Source organism: Sceloporus undulatus, chromosome 1 (assembly GCF_019175285.1).
Source record: "Sceloporus undulatus isolate JIND9_A2432 ecotype Alabama chromosome 1, SceUnd_v1.1, whole genome shotgun sequence".
In the NCBI taxonomy this organism is placed as follows: Eukaryota; Metazoa; Chordata; class Lepidosauria; order Squamata; family Phrynosomatidae; genus Sceloporus; species Sceloporus undulatus.
The window spans coordinates 148,797,966-148,805,433 of NC_056522.1; positions in this window are offsets into that span (position 1 = coordinate 148,797,966).

Sequence of the window (7,468 nt, forward strand, 5' to 3'; positions counted from 1 at the left end):
TTGCAGGGCCAGGCCTGGATACATTCAATGAACTGGAAATATGATCTAGAACAGTGCTATTCAAAGTCGTGTATGTGGATCAGTGCAAGTTCATGAGCCATCAGCTGTCAGTCTGCAAGAGAGTTTTCAGGAAAGAAAGAAGAAAGAGACTGTAGTCAATGGACACACAATGATGTCATTGTGAAAAAGATCCTGCCACTCCCCCATACTATATAGACTAAGCACTGGACTATAACCCATGCCCCACTTCCACTGTGGGGGAAGAAAAATGGACGTGATGACCAAGATATATTTCAGAGTCACTTATCTGCCTTTAACATTCTTCCTGTAAATGTTCTCTAACTGACTATCCTCCCAGTGAGAGAAGGCCCCACATCCTCAGCCAGCAGTTCCATGGCTGGGGATAAAGATGTTTGTAGTACAAGTGCCATAGTGTGATAGAGGAATCTCTACTAAGCTTCCAAAGAACTACAGTGTTTTCTAAAACATGCTTTGAAAACTCTTAATAGGTGTCTTTTGCACTTCCATACATAGACTGTGACTTACAAGAGTAGCAGTGGTTGAACAATGTTGTCAGGAGTAAGAGTGGCTGACTCCAGCTGAGCTAAATCATGTCTTAGAGTGGAGCAAATATTTATCTAATGAATATAAACGTGACAACCTTATCTAGGCTTTCTGAAAAATCACAGTAGACTTATGACATATGGCTATGGTATATGAAAGGCTGTGTTAAAATCCCTGGAAATCATTTTTTCTCATTGGACATTCTTCCTTTTTCCACAACTCAATAGAGACACGTGCTCATTAATAAAAATGATAACACTTTCTATTGTCCTGGCTAAAATAATCTTCATAGAAGGAATTACTGCTTTATTTTTCAACAGAATTGCCACATATTCCCTAATCCTTTTAATTCTTACTTGGCAACTCATTGTAGGCAAAAAAAGTCAGACTGAGGGGAGAAACTATACAATCGAACAGTATTAAAACCCAGCTGTTTGTAACAAAGACTCTCAGTTCCTTTTATCTGTTGAGGAATGGAAGCTAGCTCTCGATTAACATTTCTTTGTCCACTGCCATGTGTTTCCTGGAAGATGAACTGTATGAGGGGTTTTCCGTGACTTTCCAGGTTTTTTTTTAAAAAATCCATTATATCGAGTTGTCTTTTAAAAAAAAAATCCAATTTCTGCCTACATAGCTGTTGGAAAACACCACACACACACACACAAAGTGAATCTGTTGCAGTTCAAGGACATGAAAGAAGACGAGTCGGTCCAATTTTTTAAAATCGTTTATCCAAATGGAACAATTAAAAGTGTTTCTAAGAAGCCTTTGTGTCTTCAGACAACAGGATATTACAAATGACTTCCTCACTGTTTTTCTCCATGCTTGGCATTTCTTACACATTTTCTGGATTCATTCTTCTTATAATGTCTCATAATTTCTAGATTTTCTCTTAAAATATCACAGGAATATCAGCCGCTTAGTGCTTTTTGATATCCTACTCAGCATTCTCAGCCTTAGATTTTTGAAACTTCGGAATATTTCCTATACATAACTGTATTGAATAAAGTAAGGGCTACTGTGAGCTGAATGTATCAAAAGCAACACATTGGTGTTTTTTTAAATTCTACAGTTAGAAGATACAGGCAAAGATCTATGCTCTGATGAAGCATAACAAGTCACCAGATAGAACTATGTCCTGTCCCAACTCCCTGCATGAAGTACTCTCTTCTGCTCCTTTTAAAAGCCGGAATTTGAAGGGGGTGGGCACTTCACAGCATCAGGCTATATTCCAATAGTTGGACCATAACAACAGTGGCATCCTTTGGGATCTTGTCCAGCTATGAGAACTACATGGATGCAGAAGCTGATCCCCCTTCCCCTGGGCACTAAATGGTGGGGGTTGGGGGAGGAGAAGTTGACTCTAAAGTTGAAGATCATTGCCATTGCCATTAATTAATATTAAATTATGATAAACTCCCATACACACAATGACAACAAAATACATATGGAGGAGTAGTTAGACTCATGCCAAGAGGATGGCAGCCACAAAAATTTGGAGAAGTATGGAAAAGTTTTCTTAGAAGTACTCTTCTTTCTTTCTTCATAAAGTAAACTGGGGACCTTTTGTACTCCACAGTTATGTACTATGCTTCCACTTTAATTGACATTGCAAATCCTCTGGAATCCTGAGATTTGTAGTCTAGTGAGGGGGGTCCTTAATTTCTCAGCTGGAGAGCTTTTCTAGTGTCTCACCAAACTTCATATCCTAGGATTTGTAAGGATCTGACCATGTATGAAGGTGTGGAATGATAGTGGCATGAAACAGCCTGTAGTACGGCATCATAAAAGAATCTGTGCTTCACTCTAAATGCTTTTTGATATTAAAATTTGTTTTATGATACAATGGCTGTTGTGAAGATTTGAACTCCATGGGGGGGGGGGTCCTGGAACCAAACCTCAGTTGATACAAGGGTATCTCTGTAGTTGTTTTTTGCATGCTATCTAAAACTCTCTCTCTCTCTTTTTAAGGAGACATCTCCCGTAAAACCATTTCCAAACCTGTCCAGTCTTTTTGGATGGATGCTGTTCGGTTCGCTGGTCGTTGGTAATGGATGAAAATAAATTCTTCTCTTTCTCTCATTTATTTTGGAAGTTTGCTTGTTGTGGTAGTAACAGCATGAAAATAACTGTATACTGTCTTGTTTCTTGGAGTCGCCAACTGGATAGTCACCAACTTACTTTTAGAACTTTTTTTAATAAAAAGACTACACATCTGAATGGTGCAAGTGGGCTCTGGTACAAAAACACATTCCTGCTATCCCACAGGTTCCAGAGCAAAGAATGAGCCCAGTGAAGGACAGTGTGATATGCCTTCTAAATGATGAGACCTATTAATCTATTCTTTTTCAGAGAAGTATCCATGTTAATCTCTTGCAACATTAAAAGAAGGGGGAGAGGGATTTGCCAGCACTTTTGAGAAGATAATGCCAAAACATGGAGAGTAGCAGCCTCTCTGCATGCTGTTTGCACTTCTGCTCCTCTTCCAGAGGGAGAGGATAGTAAGCATGCTTTTTGTTGCATTGGATAAATCTTGTTGACAAAAGGTATGCTTTTACAACTGTCTCCCTGGGAATAGAACGAAGTGTTACAATGGCATGTGGAAGGCATGAGAGAAAGCTGATACTCTCCCACTCTGTTTCGCATGTGATAAGGTCTAACTGGGGTTATTTGCATGAGCTTTTGTGACATAAACCCATTTCTTCAGGCTGCAGTACTGAGTGATATAAAGGCTTTGGGTATAATAAGCTGATTAGTCTTTGAAAGTGCTGTGCCATTTTTACATTTGCTGTAACAGTCTAACAAGCTGTGCATTTTTCAAAGCTGTTCATATCTGCGTAAACAAATCTCATTTCTACTCTTTCCCCCCCTAAAAGAAGCTTGAATAGGGAAACAGAGATTAGTGAAATAGTGAAATTAGTGAAAAAGAAATAGTGAGGGTTTTTAGAGGAGCACATAATGTTTATCCCAAGGTTCCTAGTCATTCCTTCTTGGTCCTGTACATACAGCCAACCAGACTGCCAGCTGAAACTTATCTTAGCGCTGACTGTATCTGCTGTACCCGAAATCAACAGTGTCCTTATGGGTAGAGCAGGATGTATAGTTCACCCGAAGCATAGCCCTACAAAACTTGCCATCACTCCCTCTTCTTATGGAATGCTGCTTGAGGCAGCTGCTTCACCTGCCCAATGTAGGGCCAGCCCAGAAAGCAGTTTGTTAACTTTCAGTTATGCTTTCCAAATCCCCCTTTAACACAGTCCAAATCATTAAACACAGAGCAACTGTGAAGCTCTGGAAATGGCTTGAAGGCACATAACAAAACACAGTGATAGGGATATTGGAGAGAGCCAGCATGAGCACTGGGCAACAACTCTGGAGACCAGGGTTGAAATCCCAGCTTGGTCATAGAAACCCATGGGGTGATCTTGGGCAATCCGAACAAATCTGCCAAGGAAACCCTTTATGGTTGCCCTGAATTGTAAATGATTTAGAGGCACATAACAACAGCATCAATGAAGCATATATTATACAATTAACATACAGCAACCTTCTCCATCCCTAAGCACATTCAGTTGCATAACTTACATCTTCCAGACAGTTAATTTCATGAACATTCCATACTGTCAGCCATAGCCTCTTCAGGTTTGGATGACCTTGTATACAAACATAGGAGAATCTTTGATTTCTTCAGACCAGTAATCATGCGATACAGAGAACTTATAGAAGTCAGGGTATAACTTATACTTTTTTCCAGGCAAGGCTTTGTGCTCTTGCTGCCTTCATGGGTGGTAATGAATGCTCTCCTATCGTCAGTGCTGAGAAAAAATGAATAGTCAGTCAAGCCAACTGTTGTCCATGTGACACATTGTTCTTCACCCCTGGGAACAAAATGTCTTGGGCTGGCCTTGCTTCAAGCTATTGATGAAGGGCTTTATTCATTTTCATTACAAGAAAAGAGATTCCACTCCAACATTAGGTTGAACTTTCTGACAGAAGCATTATTTGACAGTGGAATACACTCTCCAAGAGTGTTGGAGTCTCTTTCTTTGGAGATTTTAAACGAGGCTGAATGGCATCTTTCAGGGGTGCTTTGATTCTGTGTTTTTGCATGGCAGATTGGGCTTGGACTGGGTGGGCTTGTGGTCTCTTCCAACTCTTGATTCTATGATTTCATGGCTGGTCTCCTCACACTTTCCTCATTGGTAAGATGCTGCACATACCCTGGATGAATCCATACCTGACAATGATCAAGTTGCCCCCCAAGAGCCAACGCGGGCTGGACACACTGGGGAAAAAGAACAGTTAGGAGAACTTCCATCAGAAAAACCACATCTGACATTTAGATCTTTCTAAAGGCATATGTCTGTGTGTGAAAACATGATCGTTAGAAGAGGAGCTGATTATCTCTAGGGTTGCAGTTTTCCCATACTCTTCTAAGTATTATCAGGCTTGAAGTCGTATAATCTGGGTTAATTTAACTGTTTATTTTTAAAATGTGTGTGTTGGCCATAATTTGGAAACCGTGGACTGATTATTTTTCTCTCCCATTGAAGTTTCTTCTAAATAAAAAAAAAATTAGAGTGCTGTATAAATAAGCACTTGAGACTCTTGAACAAAAAATTTAGTGCTTGATTAGATAGCATTGGTAATTATGCAGATATGCCTTAACCTGTAAAGAACCAAAACAAGGAAGCCTAAAATAAACAAATGCACGAGATAATTCAATAATATTTAGTGTTTACCTTGGGAACACCTTCCACATCTGTAATTATCATCTGAAATAACTCCAGGCAGGTACTGTACACAGGCATAGAAAAAGCTAAACAAGCCCCAGGGCCTGCAGAATTCTATTATATTTCAGTGTTGCATGTGCTGACAGATGAGGAAATCCAAAATCACATCACATTTGCTGATTCTATAAGCAGAAAGTCTTATGGCTATTTGCCACAAATCCATCATTTCAGCAATCAGTTTTCTTTTGACTCCAGAATAACACAGATTAAAATACTTATAAACATATTTAAAATCAACCTTAATTATCTATGGAAGTGACCTATCACCTGATGGACCAAGGATAGTTTCGTTGGGACAAATGGTCTATGTGTTGGTGAAGTTTAAGTATTGTCAAGAGTCCTCTCTTCTCCTAAATCTAATCTGCACTGCATTAATAATGCCATCTGAACTGCTTTAACTGTCATGGCATCTCTATGAAAACCTAGGATTTGTATTTGTTGTGGCACCCATTGGACCAATGGGAGAAACTATACAAATCAAACAGTATTAAAACCCAGCTGTTTGTAACAAAGACTCTCAGTTCCTTTTATCTGTTGAGGAATGGCAAGCTAGCTCTCGATTATAACATTTCTTTGTCCACTGGACCATGTGTTTCCATGGAAGATGAACTGTTATGAGGGGTTTTCCGTGACTTTCCAGGTTTTTTTTTAAAAAATCCATTATATCGATTGTCTTTTTAAAAAAAAAATCCAATTTCTGCCTACATAGCTGTTGGAAAAACAAACAAACCACAAAGTGAATCTGTTGCAGTTCAAGGACATGAACAGAAGACGAGTCGGTCCAATTTTTTAAAATCAGTTTATCCAAATGGAACAATTAAAAGTGTTTGCTAAGAAGCCTTTGTGTCTTCAGACAACAGGATATTACAAATGACTTCCTCACTGTTTTTCTCCATGCTTGGCATTTCTTACACATTTTCTAGATTCATTACTTCTTATAATGTCTCATAATTTCTAGATTTTCTCTTAAAATATACACAGGAATATCAACCGCTTAGTGCTTTTTGATATCCTACTCAGCATTCTCAGACTTAGATTTTTGAAACTTCGGAATATCTCCTAATACATACTGTAACTGAAATAAGTAAGGGCTATTGTGAGCCCTTGATATCAAAAGCAACACATTGTTTTTTTATTTCTACAAGTTAGAAGATACAGGCCAAGATCCTATATGCTCTGATGAAGCATAAAAAGTCACCAGATAGAACTATGTCCTGTCCCAACTCCCTGCATGAAGTACTCTCCTCTGCTCCTTTTAAAAGCCAGGAAATTTGAAGGGGGTGGGCACTTCACAGCATCAGGCTATATTCCAATAGTTGGACATATAACAACAGTGGCATCCTTTGGGATCTTGTCCAGCTATCAGAACATACATGGATGCCAGAAAGCTGATCCCCCTTCCCCTGGGCACTAAATGGTGGGGGTTGGGGGGAGGAGAAGTTGACTCTAACAGTTGAAGATCATTGCCATTGCCATTTATTAATATTAAATTATGATTAATAACTCCCATACACACAATGACAACAAAAAGACATATGCAGGAGTAAGTTACACTCATGCCAAGAGGATGGCAGCCACAAAAATTTGGAGAAGTACTGGGAAAAGTTTTACTTAGAAGTACTCTTCTTTCTTTCTTTCATAAAGTAAACCTGGGGACCTTTTGTATTCCACAGTTATAGTACTATGCTTCCACTTTAATTGACATTGCAATATCCTCTGGAATCTGAGATTTGTAGTCTGGTGAGGGGTCCTTAAATTTCTCAGCTGGAGAGCTTTTCTAGTGTCTCACCAAACTTCATATCCTAGGATTTGTAAGGATCTGACCATGGTAAGTGATGAGGAATGATAGTGGCATGAAACAGCCTGTAGTCAAGCAGTCATAAAAGAATCTGGTAGCTTCACTCTAAATGCTTTTTGATATTAAAATTTGTTTTATGATACAATGGCTTGTTGTGAAGATTTGAACGTCCATGGGGGTGTGTGTGTGTGTGTGTGTCCTGGAACCAAACCTCAGTTGATACCAAGGGTATCTCTGTAGTTTGTTTTTTGCATGCTATCTGAAAACTCTCTCTCTCTCTTTTTAAGGAGACATCTCCAGTAAAAGCCATTTC